General features: G+C 43.0%; 1 protein-coding gene across 4 annotated transcripts in view; it reads left to right on the top strand.

Annotated features, from left to right (window-relative positions):
- The window catches only part of USP9X (ubiquitin specific peptidase 9 X-linked), a 167,276-nt gene that overhangs the window by 14,367 nt on the left and 134,209 nt on the right, over window positions 1–18,700 (top strand). For 2 of the 4 annotated variants that reach the window (XM_081808977.1, XM_081808974.1), the window contains exon 1: window positions 12,000–12,686. The exons of 1 other annotated variant lie outside the window; for it this stretch is intronic. The gene's annotated coding sequence lies outside the window, so the exon portion shown is untranslated. Of the gene's footprint in view, window positions 1–11,999; window positions 12,687–18,700 lie in introns of those variants that run through there. One more of the 4 variants, XM_081808976.1, reaches the window with a different exon arrangement.

Genomic DNA, 18,700 nt, shown 5'->3' with positions numbered 1-18,700 from the left:
ACCACCAGGCCAACCCATCCTCCCACCCCCCTCCCCTCTAGAACCCTCAGTTTGTTTTTCAGAGTCCATCTTCTCTCATGGTTCGTCCACCCCTCCGATTTCCCCCGCTTCATTCCTCCCCTCCCGCTACCTTCTTCTTCTTCTTTTTTTTTCTTAACATATCTTGCATTATTTGTCTCAGAGGTACAGATCTGAGACTTATCTGTAAGCTTATTAAGTGTTGTTATTGCTAACATTGTTGCTATTGCTATTTTGAACAAACTTATCTGTTAGATCCATTAAGAATAAAAAATAAAATATTTTATTTGACCTTCATTTATTTCTTCTCTAGTGCTCTTCCTTTCTTTGTGTCAGTCCAAGTTTCTGACCTGTATTATTTTCCTTTTTTCTGAAGCACTTCTTCCAACATTTCTTGCAAGTCACTCTACTGGCAGCAAATTCCCTCGATTTTTGTCTGAGAATGTCTTTATTTCCCCTTCACTTTGGTAGGATAATTGGATGGATATAAAATTCTGTGTTGGTGGTTTTTTCTCTCAATACTTTAAATATTTCACTCTTCACTCTTCTCTCTTCTTGTTTGCTTGGTTTTTGAAGGGAAATCCAATGTCATTCTTACTGTTGCTCCTCTGTAGGTAGGGTGTTTTCTCCCCTCTGGCTTCATTCAAGATTTTTTCTTTGTCTTTGATTTTCTACAGTTTGAGTAGGATATGCTTAGGTATACATTTATTGACATTTATCATGCATGGTATTCTGTAAGCTTCCTGAATCTGTGGTTTGTGTCATTAATATAGGAAAATTCTCAGCTATTAAATATTCCTTCTGTTCCTTTTTCTGTTTTTTCCCCCCTTCTGTTATTCCCATTATGTGGATGTTACATCTTTTGTAATTTCCCCACAATTCTTGGATATTCCGTTCTTTTTCATTCTTTTTTTTTTTTTTCCTCTTTGCATTTCAGTTTTGGAAGCTTAGGTTAACATCTGTTCAGGCTCACTTATTCTTTCTTTGGCCATGTCTGATCTACCAATAAGCCCAACAAAGGCATTCTTCGTTTCTGTTACAATGCCTTTGTTTCTAGCATTTCCTGTCGATTATTTAACAGCTTCCTACTCTATGCTTATTGTTACTTATCTGTTCTTACATGTTGCCCACTTTTCCACTAGAGCTCTTAGCATATTAATCATAGACTTTTAAAATTCCTGGTTTCATAATTTCCACATCTCTTCCATGTCTGAGTTTGGTTCTCATGCTTTGCTCTGTCTCCTCAAACTCTGTTTTTTGGCTTTGGTGTGCCTTGTAATTTTTGGTTGAAAGTTAGACATGATGTATTGGGAGAAAGGAACTGTGGTAAATGGCCCTTAGTGATATGGTAATGTGGGGTAGAGGAGAAACATTCTAGAGCCCTACGATTAGGTCTCAGTCTTTAGTGAGCCTGGGCCCATAAGCTGTGACCTTCACAAGTGCTTCTCATTTCTTTCCTTTCCCTCCAATATTGGTGAAACAGAAAGGCTAGAGGGGGCTGAGGCTGGAGTTGAGTATTTCCCTCCCCACCTTGTAAAAGGCTAGAGAGACCCTCCTCCCACCCCCTTAGGCTTACTTTCTCCTTACCCCTACTGACAATCAGGAGGGCTATTTCTCTTGAAAACATGGTGGAACTCCTAGGGGTAAAATTGAACTGGGCCCTCCCCAGCACATGCACGCGCGCACACACACACACACACACACACACACTCCTGGAGTCCTGAACTCTAGCTTGTCCACATGGAGCCTCCAGTGATTCATCATTATAGTTTATGTTTTCTTACCTGGGACTGGCTCCAGCTTTAGGGTTCTGTTCTGAGGCTTCTGCTATAGTAAACTGTGATTATCTGTATTTACTGTGTCTCGATTTGGAGGGTCAGCAGTTAGCTCTGTGAGCTCAAATTTTTGATGGATCTAAGAGGAGTTGTTGATTTTCAATCTGTTCAAATTTTCTTGTAAGGGTGGCACTGATGACTTTCAAGCTCCTTATATGTTGGACCAGAAACTAGAAGTCAGTATTTTCTTATCACAGCAAAAGATTAAAAACATGACAGGTGTACATCATGCATCAGTAAAGGTCTGACTATTGATTTATTTATTTTTAAAGATTAATTTATTTGGGGGGGCACGAGCAGGAGGGGCAGAGGGAGAGGGAGAGAGAATCTCAAGCAGACTCCGCACCCAGCACAGAACCTGACGTGGGGCTCCATCTCACAACCCTGAGATCACAACCTGAGCTGAAATCAAGAGTTGGACACTTAATCAACTGTGCCACCCAGGTACCCCAAGGACTGGCTATTTAAATTATGCTGCATTCACCCACTGGAATACTACGTAATCAAAAAGGCCAGCTCTAGATGTCCTGATATGGAAAGATTTGCAAGATATTTTTTTAAAAATTTTACTTATTGGGCGCCTGGGTGGCTCAGTTGGTTAAGCGACTGCCTTCGGCTCAGGTCATGATCCTGGAGTCCCGGGATTGAGTCCCACATCAGGCTCCCTGCTCAGCAGGGAATCTGCTTCTCCCTCTGACCCTCCCCCATCTCATGTGCTCTCTCTCTCTCTCATTCTCTCTCAAATTAATAAAATATTTTAAAAAATTTAACTTATTTATTTTAGAGAGAGAGAGAGTGAGCTAGTTGGGGGCAGAGCAGAGGGAGAGGGACAAGCAGACTCAGCACTGAGTGCAGAGCCTGACGCCAGGCTTGATCTCATGATCTGAGCTGAAACCAGGAGTCAGCCGCTCAACCAGCTGAGCCACCCATGTGCCCCATTTGCAAGATTTTTTTTTTTTAATATTTTATTTATTTGACAGAGAGAGAGAGCACAAGCAAGGGAAGTGGCAGGCAGAGGGAGAGGCAGGCTTCCCGCTGAGCAGGGAGCCCGATGTGGGGCTCGATCCTAGGACCCTGGGATCATGACCTGAGCCGAAGGCAGCCGCTCAACTGACTGAGCTACCCAGGCGCCCCCCATTTGCAAGATATTTTAAGTGACAAAATGCAAGGTACAGAAAATAAATAGCATGAAAGAGTGTTCTTTGAAGTGAATAAATGTTTGTTTAAAAAAGGGTGTGTATCCATATCTAGTATTCTTCAAAATAAGTAAAGGAAATACAATTATCAAAGATTAGTGGAAAATGTACCAAAATTACAGCAATCACATTTTAGCATTCTAGGGGTTTTTATTTTTCTAAATTTGGTTACATTATTTCTATAATTTTTTAAAGGAGTATTCATATGAAAAAATCTGGAAATTATACACAAAAATGATAGTGGTCATTGGTTTCGGTAATGGAAGTAAAGAAAATTTCTCCCATTTGCCAGACATTTTGTAATTTGACATCACATATACAATAATGTTTTTTTGTTTGTGACACACATGCAGATTGTATTTTGTTTAAGCAACTGATGTCCAGTTAGGCTTGGAACAGGCTGGTTATACCACCTGTTACACTAGCATTCCTAGCACATATTGAAAAGCTATTATAAATCACTATTTTGCTATATAGTCCCATGTTTGTTGAAGGACTTTTTTTTTTTTTAAAGATTTTATTTATTTATTTGACAGAGAGAGACACAGCGAGAGAGGGAACACAAGCAGGGGGAGTGGGAGAGGGAGAAGCAGGCTTCCCGCCGAGCAGGGGACCCGATGCGGGGCTCAATCCCAGGACCCCGGGACCATGACCTGAGCCGAAGGCAGACGCTCAAAGACTGAGCCACCCAGGCACCCCTTGAAGGACTTGATAAAGCAGAGAAGACTGGCTGATTTGGAAAGCAATGTAGCATTTCTCCAGTCCTTGAGCAAACCAAGTGAACAATGCAGCCACAAAACAGTAGCACATTCTGTAAACAGCTACTTGAGTCTGCAGACCCAAGAACAGATCGGGAGCAGTGATGTCCTCTGCATTACCTAGATCAACCCAAGAAGAATCAAGAAGTCCTGAAATGAGCCCAAAAATAAAAAGAAGGGAGAAATTGATGCTATATAGTTGACAGAGCATCATTTGCATTTTTTTCTTAAAAAAAATAAATTTTATCTAAAAGAAAGAGGCAGAACACATACCTAAGGGCCAAGAAAGAATAGCTGTTTCTAGCAGTCAAAAATGCAATGCTTAGAAGACAAATATAAATGAAAACAAAAAACTGGAAACCTTACCAAATTTGGTTGAAAGAAAGCCTCTTTGTGTTTGTGAAAAGTTTGAATTGCAGCATATATTTAGAGAAATAACACTTTATTACGTCTTATATGTACAAAGTAATTATATGTATTAGAATATATACAGGGGTGCCTGAGTGACTTAGTCGGTTAAGCATCCAACTCGAGATTTCCACTCAGGTCATGATCTCATGGGTCGTGGGATGGAGCCCCGTGTTGGGCTTCCTGCTCAGTGAATGACCAAACATATATTTCTTATATCTTTAGTCTTCATCCAAGGTTCCTGGCTCATAGCTAGCTCCCCAAATCCTTGGAATTTCCTGAGCAGTAAGAGCAGTGGGAGCATTTTTTGTCATAATATTTGGCCTTTTGTCCACAGTTCCTGAAACTTTATGGCTTCAGAGTCATAAAGTGAAATGTGTGTCTTCTTATTCATAACAAGCCCCTTTTCCACCACCACTGGGTATATGTTAACGAGGTGACTTCTGGAAAGCACCTCAGGTTGGAGGCTGGTTGCCAGGAGAATCAACCATAAGATTGGAGGGTTAGAACTTTCAGTTGCTCCCACCCCCCTAATTTCCAGGGAGCAGAGATGGACTGAGATTGAATAGATCACCAATGGTCATTGATTAAGTTAATCTATATAATGAAGCCTCCATAAAAACCCAAAAGGGAGAGGCTTCAGAGAGCTTCCAGGCTGGTGAACAAATGGAGTTATAGGAGGATGGCACACTTGGATAGGGCATGGAATCTCCATGCCTTTTACCCACACTGGTCCCTGTGCATCTCTTCATCTGGCTGTTCTTGAGTTATTTGTCCTTTTATAGTAAGTCAGTAATCTATAAGTAAAATGTTTCTCTGAGTTCTGTGAATCACTCTAGCAAATTAATCGAACCCATGGCTGGTGTCATGGGAGCCTTTGATTTATAGCCATTTGGACAGAAGCATCGGTGATACCCTGGATTTGCGGTTGACATTTGAAGTAGGGTGAGGGGGGCAGTCTTGTAGCCCTTAATCTGTAACCCAAGGTGGGGGTCATTAGAACCTCCAGTCTGTAGCTGGTTTGTCAGAAGCACAGGTAACAACCTGGAATTGTGATTGCCATCTGAAGTGAAGGGCACTTCTGGTGGGACTGGTCTCTTAACCTATGGAATGTGATGCTATCTCTGGGTGGATCGTGTCAGAATTAAGTTGAATTGTAGGACACCCAGCTGGTGTCAGAGAATCGTTAATTGGTGATGTGGGGGAAAACCACCTCCCTCCCACACACATTTTGAAATTGTTGATCAGAACTTTGGAGCTTAATTGTGATTACTTTTTTTCTGGCATAAGCAATAATATTTCCAAATTAGAGTGGACTTTGAAGAAACTCTTAGCACAAGGAAAAATTGGTTGAAAATTTGCATTATTATAAAATTTCCAGGCTGGCCAAGAAGAAATAGGAGGGTGTGCTAAAGCAGAAAGCAAGATGGAGCTGAGGTTTTACCAGGCTGCAACCATGTGGAGAGAATGTAGTAAGAATTTGACTTGGTAATTAAATTACCAGATGGTTGGTCTTGGTGACTGCAGTGCAATTTTGATTGTAAAAATGGTTGAGAAAATCAGGTGGACTTTGCAGGTTCACATTTAAATCATGAGGCTTATATTTTAGCTAGATAAGACCTGGAACATTTGGAATCTTCTGGACAGACACACCAACAGAACTATACCACTGTTCAGGAGCTCTGAGTTTAGTAGAACTAGCAGTGGGCCATGAGTGAGGCATAATCAGCAGCCCCAAGCCATGCTGAGGCTATTTGCTTATGCCATAAACTTAATAGGAAGATCCAGGCTTCTAAGGAGGCATAGTTGTCCCTCTCCAACTGGGACAATGTGTATTTCTTAAGCCTAGACAAAGTAAGTCAGACTGGTAGTAAAAATAAAAGGATCAAATTATTTTGTCCCACGGTGGTTTATATAAAATATGTAAAACAGAACCCTTCAAATTTTAAATAAAACCCAGGAGATTCTAAAACTCTAGAATAAAAGGAGTGAAATAATCCGCCGGAGTCTGCGTACAGGTCCTTGGCTAGGAATTGGTCAGTTTCAGAGAGATTGTCCCATAGCAGGATAGACAGACTACCTTTTTTTTTTTTTAAAGATTTATTTATTCATTTATTTTTTTGAGAGAGACAATGTATGTGTGAATTGGGGGAGGGGCAGAGGAAGAGAGAATCTCAAGCAGACTCCCTCTGAGTGCAACTCAGGACTGGATTTCACGACTGAGATCATGACCTGCCCGAAAACAAGAATCAGTCTCTTAGCTGACTGAGCCACCCAGGCGCCCTTTACCGTATTTTTATATGAAAGATAGTAAGTCATCGGGGACTTTCCTCATTCCATTCAAATCACAAAGCCTTCTTTAGGAGACATATTACCAGTTTTATATTAGCTTGGCCATTAACCCAGAGGAGCTTTTCACAAATATGAACTATTTAATCCCTTGTCTCTAGAATTTGGGAATGTGTGGCCCTCAAAGTATTAACTAGTATCAGTTTATCCAAGAAGTTCTGTCTGTTCTTTTTTTGTTCTAATTGAAGTACAGTTGATACACAGTGTTCTATTAGTTTCAGGTGTTCAACACAGTGACTGGACAACTCTATAGATTTGCTGTGCTCCCCACAAGGGTAGCTATAATCCATCACCATACAATGCTATTATAATACCATTGACTGTATTCTCTGTGCTGTACCTTTCATCCCATACTTTGTATTTTTTCGTTCCATAACTGGAAGCCTGTACCTCCCACTCCCCTTCACCTCTTTTTGCTCATGCTCAACCCCCTCCCCTTTGGCAACCACCAGTTTGTTCTCCATATTTATGGGTCTGTGTTCTGCTTTATTTTGGTTTTTAGATTCCACATATAAGTGAAATCCTATGGTTTGTCTTTCTCTGACTTCTTTCACTTTGTGTCTGTTCCGTAAGATAAGTGTCCTAGTAAACAATGAGTATACTTTATTAAGCATTTCTGGTTGGACAAATAAGAGTACAGTGGGAAATTTTATGAGGAAATGTAATATGATAAGGCTTTGCTCTACTAAGATAGAACCAGGAAGTAAAAAATTACGGTTTTAAAGCTAAAGGAGGACAAGTGTTAGAAACGAGAAACCAGGGGCGCCTGGGTGGCTCAGTCGTTGGGCGTCTGCCTTCTGCTGGGGTCATGGTCTCAGGGTCCTGGGATTGAGCCCCGCATCGGGCTCCCTGCTTGGCGGGGAGCCTGCTTCTCCCTCTCCCACTCCTGCTTGTGTTCCCTCTCTCACTGTGTCCTCTCTGTCAAATAAAATCTTTAAAAAAAAAAAACAAAAAAACGAGAAACCAGGGGTGTGCGGGTGGCTCAGCCGATTAAGCGTCTGCCTTCAGCTCAGGTCATGATCCCTGAGTCCCTGAATCGAACCCCGCATGGGGGCTTCTACCTCTGCCCCTTACCCCCCTCGTGCTCTCTCTTGCCCTCTCTCTCTCTCAAATAAATACATAAAATCTTTTTTTTTTTTTAAATATTTTATGTATTTATTTGACAGACAGAGAGGGAACACAAGCAGGGGAAGTGGGAGAGGGAGAAGCAGGCTTCCCGCGGAACAGGGAGCCCGACGAGGGGCTCGATCCCAGGACCCTGGGACCATGACCTGAGCCAAAGGCATATGCTCAATGACTGAGCCACCCAGGCACCCCTAAATAAATAAAATCTTAAAAAAACAAAACAAAAACGAGAAACCAAGGGGTGCCTGGGTGGCTCAGTCAGTTAAGGGCTGAACTCTTAATTTTTGCTCAGGTCTTGACCTCAGAGTCTTGGGATCGAGCCCCACATGGAGCTCCCCACTCAGTGGCGACTCTGCTTGGAATTCTCTCCCCTTCTCCCTCCACCCCTCCCCCCCGCCCCTGTGCAGGCGCAAATTCTCTCTCAAATAAATAAATCTTTTTTTAAAAAAGAGCGAGAAATCAAAATGAAGGAAGTAAGAAGGAAGGCCTGGACTATATGGACTTTAAGGAGCTTGCACGATGGCACTGAACCTATTCTTTTAACTTGAAACTGTTCATTGCCTAGGCCATTAACTGAGTGGAAGGTGTCAAAAGTGGGCAGTCCTGTAGGCCACACCCACCCGGGGAGCCAAGGTGCACATGGTAGCTTCACAGAGCATAGGAAAGAGTGAGTTGCTGGAGGGGCGCCTGGGTGGCTCAGTCGGTTGGGTGGCTGCCTTCGGCTCGGGTCATGATCCTGGGGTCCTGGGATCGAGCCCCGCGTCCGGCTCCCTGCTCAGCGGAGAGCCTGCTTCTCCCTCTCCCTCTGCCTGCCACTCTGCCTACTTGTGCTCTCTATCTATCTGTCAAATAAATAAATAAAATCTTTAAAAAAAAAAAAAAAGTGAGTTGCTGGTGAGTTTGACTTGATAGACTAGTTCCCCCTAGAACTGCTGATGGGAGTGTCATTTATAGGCTAAACCATATCAAAGTGAATTTTTTCCCACTTTTTAAAGATTGTGGTAAAATATATATAACATAAAAGTAATTTTATGTACCATTTTAACCATTTTTAAGTGTACCTTTCATTGACTTTGAGTACATTCACAGTGTTGTGCACCCATCAACAGTTTTCACTTCCAGAACTTTTTCATCATCCCAAACAGAAACACCCTTATCCATTAATTACTCCCCATTCCCTCCTCCCCCAGCCCCTGGTAACCCCTGTTCTGCTGGCTGTCCATGAATTTGTCTGTTTTAGGTACCTTATGAAGTGGAATTATACAGTATGTGACCTTTTGTGTCTGGCTTCTTTCATTTAGCATAATGTTTTCAAGGTCCATTCATGTAGCAGCCTGTGTTGGAATTTCATTTCTTTTGAAGTTTGAATAATATTCCATTGTGTGTATATACTACATCTTGTTTTTCCACTCATCTTTTGATGAACATTTCGATTGTTTCCCCATTTTGGCTACTGTGAATAGTGCTGCCATGAACAAGGAGGAACAAGTATCTGAGTCCCTGCTTCAATTCTTGTGAGTCTATACTTAGGAGTGGAATTGCTGGTCCATAGGGTGATTTTATGTTTAGGTTGTGGGGAACTGCCAAACTGTTTTCTGTAGCAGCTGCCTCATTTTACATTCCTACCAGCAGCACACAAGTGTTCCAATTTCTCCATATCCTTGCCAGCACTTTCTATTTTCCTTTTTTTTTTTTTTTTAAATTATAGCCATCCTAATGGGTGTGAAGTGGTATCTCATTGTGGTTTTGATTTGCATTTCCCTCAAGACTGGTGATGTTGAGCATCTTTTCATGTGCTTATTGCAAAAAAAAAAAAAAAAGCCTGCTGGGATTTTGATCGGGATTGGGTTGACTCTGAAGATCAATTTGGGGGGGTAGTGCTATTTTAACAAAATTAAGTCTTCTAATCCTTGAACATGGGTTGTTTTTCAATTTATTTTGGTCATCTTTAATTTCTTTTAATGATGTTTGTAGTTTTCAGTGTACAGATCTTGCACTTTTGTTAAATTGATTCATTACTATTTTATTCTTTTTGATGTAATGATGTAATAGAATTGTTTTCTTAACTTCATTTTCAGATTGTTTATTGCTAGTATATAAAAATATAACTGATCTTTTTATTATTGATCTTATATCCTGCAAACTTTGCTAAACTCATTTATTAAGCTCTAATAGTTTTCTGTAGTGTATTTCCCTGGAGTTTCTATATATAAGATCATGTCATCTGCAAATAGAGAATAGAGGTGGTTTAATTGGTCCTTTCTTATCTGTGTGCCTTTTAGTTCTTTTTCTTGCTGTGGTTTGAAACACAAGTACAATGTTGAATAGAATTGGTGAGAGTGGACATCCTTGTTAAAGGTGCACTTTTGGTAGGGTTAAAAGACCGGGTGTTCAACACTTCCCAGTCCTGCCTGGTGATCATGGGCAAATCACTTATCCTTTCTGTTTATCTAAAATTAGTGATAGCAATATATGTTCTGGCTACCTCACAGGGTTCTGAGGATTAAGTAAAATCATGTGTTTAACAAACCTATGAGTGTACACAGATGGTAGTCTGTGCTCTTTAGGGGCTCATAAGCTAATGGAGAAGAAAAGCCATTCATGGAAATAATTATGAAAACAAGGTAAAATGTGCTACGAATTATTAGGGCTATGAATTTTTTCTTCGGTACCTTGTTAGATAATTTTTGGGGTGAAAACATGAGTCTAGTAATGTACAGAGAAATGATTTTAAAATTTAAGATACTAGTAATGTGCTGTCATCCCCAATTAGTTTGGATTCCATTTTAACAACTCTATTACAAATTAACATAATTATAACTAAATCTAACTCTGTTCCATCCAAAATATAATAATCTTACTTTACAAGGGTTTGCTACAATTTTGCATTCAGTGTCCAAAAGCATTTTTAAGTCTAAAGGAAATCTGGTAAATTAGGAACCGCATTTCTTTTCTCTTCATTTGGTCATCGAAGGTAGACTGTATAGAATTGATCAAAGCACCATTTATTTGAAATTAGCCTGATAACCTTCACTTTGGAATATAAACATGTAGAAAATAGTCCATGACATACATGGTGGATGTCGTGGGTTCTTAAGGCCTTTCTCGATTCGAACACTGAATTGTATTGATGATTTGGCAAAAGAGGCTAATGTTGCTGTTCAGTACTGTTTTGTCGCTATGCCTTCCATGGCACTTTTTTTCTTTGCTGTTCTCAGGGCTCCTATATTCAAAGTGTGATCGGTCACAGTCAGTAAGGTTGTGAGGAAGCCCAAGCGCTGTTAGGTACTGATGCCGCAGGATCATGTGAATGAGTTTCTCAGAGCACTTGCTTCATAGAATGGGGGGGAGGCTCCCCCAATCCCCCCATGTTCCCCCCCACCCCGCAGGAGATAGCCACACCTTCCCCCTATCGGCGCGGAGCAGGTGGCCAGGCCCTGGAGACCTCGCACTGCTGCCACCCCCAAGGTGCCCGCCCAGTGGGCCTGGCTGGCTCACGGGCCAAGTGACGCGGGTCAGCTCTGCCCCCGGGACCCCCACGCACCGCGGGTGCGACCGCCCAGCGCGTGGTCTCAAGATCTCGTCTTTCCGCTGCCCCTCCCCCCACAGTCCCGGAAAAAGGGGGAGACTGGTGACGTCATCATCCGGGCACTCGCCGGCGGGGCCACGGCTCACAATGGAACAAAAACAAGCGGCCCAAGTCAAACTCTGAGCGACGCAGCTGCGTTTCGTGCGATTAACCCTGTCCTGGCCACACACTGCCAGATCTCCCAGTTCCTTCTCCGCCGTGGTATGCCCGATTCTTCCGGACCTCCCTTTCCCCATTTGTCCCTGTCCTCGTGTCACCTCTGTTCTCACATCGCTCCCGATATGAGGGGTTTGGAACACAGTTGCCGGTAGTAGCGCGACCCTGGAGGGGCCGGCCCGAAGACTCGGTACTGCGTGAACAATCTACCGCATTGTGTTCCCCTCCCCCACTCCAGCTTTCCGGGTTCCAAGCGCCTCGCGCCTGGCCCGGCTTCCATGGTAGCACGCGCAACTCTCCCTGGCTCGACGGCCCGGGGTGTAGGAGAAGGGAGCAGAAGGAGCAGCTGAGCCGGGAGGGGGGGTAGGGAGGAGGAGGAGAGGCGGGCCGGGGGGGCGGGTCCTGTGGGGGGCGGGGCTTGACGGGGGCGGGGATCCTCAGGGCTTTGGGCGGCGCTGGGGTTAGTGGGAGTCTGCGCCGCCGCGCTGCTGCCTCCGCCGCCACCAGTGCTGCTGCCGCCGCCGCTACCGCCGCCGCCACTGGCCGAGCGTTTTTTTTTTCTTTTCTTTTTTTTTTTTTTTTGGCTTGCCGGATCCGCCATATTGGCGAGGACGGGCATCCGCGGCTGCGGAAGCTAGTCTCCGCAGCTGCCGGAGCCGCAACCTCCCAGCACCCGGCCCGTCCGGGCCTCTGCCGCGCGGAGCCCCTCCCCGCGTTGCTCAGCTCACAGGCCTCGCGGGAGCCCGCCGTTGCCGCCTCTCTCCCGGGAGGCGGCCGCCTCAGCCCCCGGTGCTCCGGTCGGCGCCGGGAGCGAGGAGCGAGCCGCAGCAAAGCGACCAGGCCCGGAGTGGGGACAGAGGCGGCCACCAGGGGAAGGTGAAGCCGCCACTGCAGGAGGAGGAGCAGGAGGAGGTGACGCAGGAGAAACGCACGGCCCGGAGCCCGTCTGAGCTCAGTGAGAGCCCCGGCCTGAGGGGAGAAGAGGGAAGAGGGCCGCCGCCGCCGCCGGCTGAGGAGGAGGAGGCGGTCGCGGCCACTGCTGCTGCAGGGCGGGCGCGGCGAGCAGCGAATTCCGGCGCCCCCCTGTGCAGCTCCCTGGTCTTCACGCCCGCAGCCTCTCGACACACTTTGTAGCCAGTCAGCCCCGGGCCTGGGATGAACCCAGGGTCGGCCTTGTCCTGGGACTGAGTCTTGCAGCTGCCTGCTGCCTCCGCGTGCCCTGCTTCTGAAGAGAAGACGCCTGTATCGTGCGGTGAGTAGCCTGCCGCGCCGGGACGGCGCGCTTCTCCGGGGCCAACAGCTGGATCTAAGTGAGGGGAGGAGGGCGAGGGGGGTGTGCGAGCCCACGGTTCCTCTGTCGGCCGGCCGTTAGCCGGGCCGGGGGCTTCCCGGCTCCCCCTCCTCCGCCGCGGGCTGGGCGAGCGCGCGCGGCGCGGGTGGGGGCGCGGGGCTCCGTTCCGTGCGGAGCCGGCGTCCCGGGAGCGTGTCTGTGTGTTTTGGACTGTAAGGGAAAATGGCTGACGGCTTCGTCCCTCCCCCTCCTCCCCCTTCCAGTCCTGTCTGGGGCCGAGTAGGAGGATGGAGTCTCCGGCCCCGGCGTGCAGCCCCCGCATCGGCGCCCGGGAGCCGGGGTCGGCGGCGGGGGCTAGTCGCCCCCGGCCCGGCCGACTCGCGGCCGCTCTCCTCCCCAGTCTCGTTCCACTTGACACCAAACGCCATTACTGAGGTGGAGTGATTTGGAGCAGCAGAGCTAGGCCTCGGCTACGCCTGGCTATCAGGCCCGACGACTTGTCCACCTCTTCCCCCCCCCCCCCCCGCCACCCTCCGGCGATAACCGTCAGCTTCTCCTCGGCCCTGTGGACTGGAAGCCTGAGCCGGGTTATCGGCCTCCCACACCTCCTTCGTTCCCCTTCATTTGCTGAGGGCTAAAGCCGCGAAAGATGTTTTGATGCGGAAATCGCCTCCCAGCTAGCTTGGACCCACCACCTTTCTATTTTTAACTATTTCTGCAAAAAATATTAGTCTCTGTGAGCTTGGTGATAACGAACCCTTCAGATTTCTTGTGGTACGAGGCTTCGGGTTCGATAAATTGTTTATTTTTCATTCATTGTGAAATACTCAGTTACTGAGCAGGTGTATACATTGTTTTGTAATCGTTGTAGGGACTTCTGTGGGGACTGGAACTTACACGGGAATTTTTTAAGATTTCCAATAGAACCTGCTTAAACTAAGCATATTTTTTGAAAGTACCATAGTTATAACCTTAATTGGATTTTCCACCGTGCAGTTTACAGGTGTGTGTAATTTCTTCGGACTGTCTTTGAATTTAACTGAGCGAGTTGTAGTTGTAAATATTCGTGCCTCATTTTGGGCGGAGGGAAGTATTTGTAGCCGTCTCTTACCTGGAAACACACGAGCCTCCTAAATCTACATAATGTTTGTATACCTTCTGAGGAAGAATCTGGGCTGTATTTATTGATTAGGAAACTTTACAGCAGGTACTTAACCCTCTCTTGGAGCTCATTATCTACTTTTAGTGATTGTATAGTAAGGACTCATTAACCATGACTACCTTGGCTTTCTTAATCCGTACACTTGAATTTAAAAATAGAGACTGCAAACTCTCCTTTAGATCTCCCTGGTCTACTGATTCAGTGGGCTGCCATTTTGGTTTCAGCAAATGCTTCCCAAGTTCTTAAAGATTAAGCTTTATTGTTCCAGTGCCTGCATAGAGTGAAAATCAGAAGTATTTGGAATGGTGAACTCAATGTTTATTACATTTTGTTTTCTTTATTTTAAAAATAAGGCATTTGGAGTATACGAATATTTTCCCCCTACCCTTTTTCCTGTATTTTTTTGCACGGACATTCAACTTGGAATTTTTAATGTGTTATCTTAATGTTCTCATGCCATTTCTTCCTTTTGTTTGCTGACCTTGGTAGTTTCTGAGAGGGAAAATTTCTGGAGGGATTGAATAATGGCAAGAACAGTACATGTGAGAATCTAAATTCTTTAGAAAGTTACTTTGAAGGGCAGATTTTACCTTTCACCAAATTATTGTAATCTCTCGTTGGTGTTCCATACTTCTCTTGTTTTATCGATGGAATGCTCAAGTAGGATTTACTCTGGATCTTTTTTTCTTCCAGGCTCTTGAAATAAATATTCTGACATCTCAAGAAGATGAGGTATTTCGTGGATGGCTCTTCAAAGATAATTTTTTTTGAGATGGTATTAATAATGCTGTTTATAGTTTTTGAAAATGGATGTTTGTCATGAATTTGCTAGTCAAGTGCTTGATTAGTTGGATACAAGCAAGCGTTCTTTCAGTTTATTTTATAAGGTCAATTTTAATAGAGTTTTTATACTTCAGTTCAGGATTTTAGTATTGAAACCAATCTGTTTAAATTAGGTTAAAGTTGTTTGAAACATATGGGGGCGTGTTAAAGATCAGTCTTGTTAAGTCTTGGCAATTGGGAATGGATCTTATTCTGTGGTTCTTGAGCTAGTTGGGTTTTTTTGTTTTTTTTGGTGGGGTTGTTTTGTTCTGTTTGTTTTTGAATTCTAAAATAATGTGAGGGTTTCATAATAGCCTGCATTATATTTCCCCTCTTGCTGGTATGTTTTCCGAATCTTGAATTTTTTTTTTTTTTTCTAAAAATCGAGGGGGGGGGAGATTTTAGTCCCTCCCCCCCTTTTTTTTCTTTTTTGAGTTGTATTTTTGAAAGCTGTCCAGTTTGTTGCTAAGTTCTTGTCTTAGTATAGGGTCTAACATTAGTGTTTGGGAAAGGGTTAATGCGTTGACCCTCAACCCTTGACTGCACATTAGAATCACTTAGGGGAGTTGGGGGGTGGGAAACTGATGCTTGGATCTCCCTCCCTAAGACTGATTAGTAGGTCTGATACGACTGATTAGGTCTGATACGAGTCCTGGGCAAAGGTTTATGTTAAAACCACTGTGGGTGATTTTCATGCAGTCCGGGTTGAATACCACTGTTAATGCTGTTAGTATGTTCTTATTGAACTTTAAAGCAGATAAGTAAGAAGATGGATTTTTTTTTCTCAAATGTTTTCAATTATCAGCATAAATAGTATTGTCTTCATCATACAGGTGAGGGATTGAGGTCTGTCAACCAGTGGTGTTTCAGCTACGGTGCCACATTAGTGAAATGACACTGATCATTATTTTTAAAAAGCATTTGGAACTTTCGTTTGTTTCCTGAACCAGAGTAGCTTTAGATTAAAATTTTAATGAAAATATGACAATCATCTGCAATTTGGGAAATAACCTAGTTAGCCAGAGAGGTGCTAAAAGCTTTGCAGCAAGTAGGTTCTTCCTTTTCCATATGCCTCCCAACATGTTCTGGTTGATTAGTTGGTGGGTGTGTTTATGACTAAAATAATGTTAGGCAACATAACATTCCTAAAAGATGTAAAATCCAGGCATTTGTCTCCCAGTAATTTATTTAAATGATCTCATAAATGAACATTTAGTATCACGTGAACTTCTATTATCTCAATTTGAAAATTCTGAGTTTTATTTAGCTTAGTTTAAAATCAGTATGATTTTCACAAACAGTTTTCAAAACTAAGGATTTTATTTTGCATTTTTGTAGTATCGCTCAATAATTTTATGGAATAAATGAAATAGCAATAAACGCCTTTATTTGGTGTTTATTTCTCTTAATTCTCTTGGTCCGTTGTGTTAAATTCTGTACTGAGGCTGGGGGGAAAGCCTGCTAATGTGGAATCTATGAGCTTTCTTAATGTGGCACAAGATCTCAAAGATCTTTCTGTTAATGGTCATTGTAGTCTTATTTTCTATGGTATAAAGTATCAAAAGGAAGAAGACTTCATAGAACTTTTGATACTTAGGTTTATTGGAGTTTGAATTAATTATTACTGTTGAATATAAAGTAATGACCAATGTAATATATTTTTAAGGAATAAGAAGTGAAAAACTATACTTTTAAGATATCTTTCCTAAATTTATTCTTCATATGTGCCTGTGTCTTGTGGCCTTCAGTATGTACGCACACACTATACATGTATTCAGCAGCAAATGGGTTTTTAATTCTACTTCCAGCTACTAACAATGATTTTCTACCTCAGCTGTGGATCGGAATCACCTGTAGAGCTTTTTCAAAATTATTTTCCAAAAATAAAAAAAGCTATTTTCCTAGGTCTTAACGCTCTGGAAATTATGATTAAGTTTGGGGTAGAAACTAGGCATTTGAAAAACTCAATATTTCTGATGTGCAGCTAGGGGGTTCTTTGCACTTCATTTGAGGGAAAGGGGAGATCTGATACTTCTGAGTTTTGTGTGCTACCATTAGGCAGGATGAGTTTAGTTTTGCCACTCACACTGCCAAAAATTCCAGACACAAAGTAGCAAAAAAGTTCAGAAGCTAGATTAATAGTTCAGGATTCCAGAGTTTTATGTACATACCCCCCCCCAAATTCATTATCTCTTATGAGCACCTTCTTGGAGTTAAGGTTCCAGCTCTAATACTAGCTTATTAATACCTGTTTTAAGGCATTAGTTTGCTTTTTATCCATCCAACAAATATTTATCGGGCATCTACTATGTGCCAGGTACTTTTCTAGAGATTGCTATTGTCTAGAAGCTTATGTTGTAGGAAGTGAGGAGCATTGGACTGGCTGATCTCTAAAGTCTTTCCTAGCTCTAATTTTGTCATTCTTTATTGTGCTTTATAGATGGAGACTGAATTTTGTTATAAGAAATATACCTAGTTATGGTATGATCCAGTGGAGTTTTCCTTTTATCTTTCAGTTTCTTTTCTATAGAATTCTTCTGATCTCCAGTCTTCTCCAGTGAGCACAAAAGTCAGGTACACTAGAAATGGATTAGAATTCTTGCATATTGAGTTTAGGAATAGCTGTACTTGCAGTGCTTTTAATATTTGGCCAGGAATTAAATACCCTGGTGTCCAACCCTTCCTCCTGCTATTCCGTTTTTGTATTGCTGCTCTGTCAGTTACCTCTATGCTGTTGGTGTGTTTTTCTTTTTGTTTTAATTATTTTGTTCAGATGCTTCGATTTTTGTCCTCCAAGTTTTAGATTTGTGGCGTTCATCTCATCAGACTCAAGATCCTAAGTCACTGATACATTTCTAGTACCTAGAAAGTGCCTGGCACATAGATATTCAGTAATTATTTGTTGGATGAATAGTCAATTCACCATATTATATTCTGGTATGATTTCTTATTTTTTTTTTTCCTAATTCTCTTTATTACTTGGAGTGTCTTAACTTGACCTGACCATTTTTTTATTCATTTATTTTTATTTGTTTGTTTGTTTTTAAAGATTTTACTTATTTGAGCGAGCGAGAGAGAGCACAAGCAGGGAGGAGAGGCAGAGGGAGAAGCAGATTCCCTGCTGAGCAGGGAGCCTGATGTGGGACCCGATCCCAGGACTCTGGGATCATGGACCTGAGCTAAAGGCAGATGCATAAGCGACTGAGCCACCCAGGCGTCCTGATAACTGTTTTATGATGAGCAGTCCTGAAAGGAGTCTTAGATCTCAAGCTCCTTGTTTTTCAGATGAACATGGCTGCTGAAGTACCTTGACTAAGATAGTGTGCATAGACTACCTTCTGCATGAAGCTCTGTCCATATTTAATAAGGCCCAGTAACTATTCTTTGATTTCCATTACCTTTGTAGTCACTGTCCTAAAATTCACACTTAAATTTCTCTCTGGTGATGGATAATTGGTAATAAGGTCAGCAATTCTGTCCTTTACCTTTGTGTATTATGGAGCATATAGAATAATCTTTACAATAACTGCCTGAATGGCAAAATCTGGAGGAATATTTGACTCCCAGTACCTAGAACTGTATACAAAATTGATGTATCATCACATTTTGGCTTCTTTCAGTTTATCCTTCTGTAACTGATCAATCATAAAAGTTTTGAACACTAGACCCATATTGATTGGTCAGCCATTATCAGAGGAATTGTTTTCCTTGGCATGATTTTGAGCTGGTTGTCTTGGATCCCATCCTTGGTTGCAGAGCCTGTAAAGTAGGAAGAGAAGAAAATTTAGACGAAAAAAAGGAGTAGAAGACTCCCTATCCTATCCTGTTTATGCCAATTTCCTTCCTACTGACTTTGGTGTTTATTCAGAGTTTAGGTTGTTATATCTCTCTGTGGTGGTCTTTTCTCTCAGTTGGTTACTTCTAAGAACTGAGTACCTCTACTCAATTAGACACTAGAAAGCATGGAAGTTATTACATGGTATTAGACCCA

The sequence above is a fragment of the Leptonychotes weddellii genome, chromosome X (assembly GCF_054177405.1).
Source record: "Leptonychotes weddellii isolate Sample4059 chromosome X, ASM5417740v2, whole genome shotgun sequence".
NCBI classification, from domain to species: domain Eukaryota; kingdom Metazoa; phylum Chordata; class Mammalia; order Carnivora; family Phocidae; genus Leptonychotes; species Leptonychotes weddellii.
Note: the sequence above shows the minus strand (reverse complement) of the source record. Positions and strands in the feature narration are given on the sequence as shown.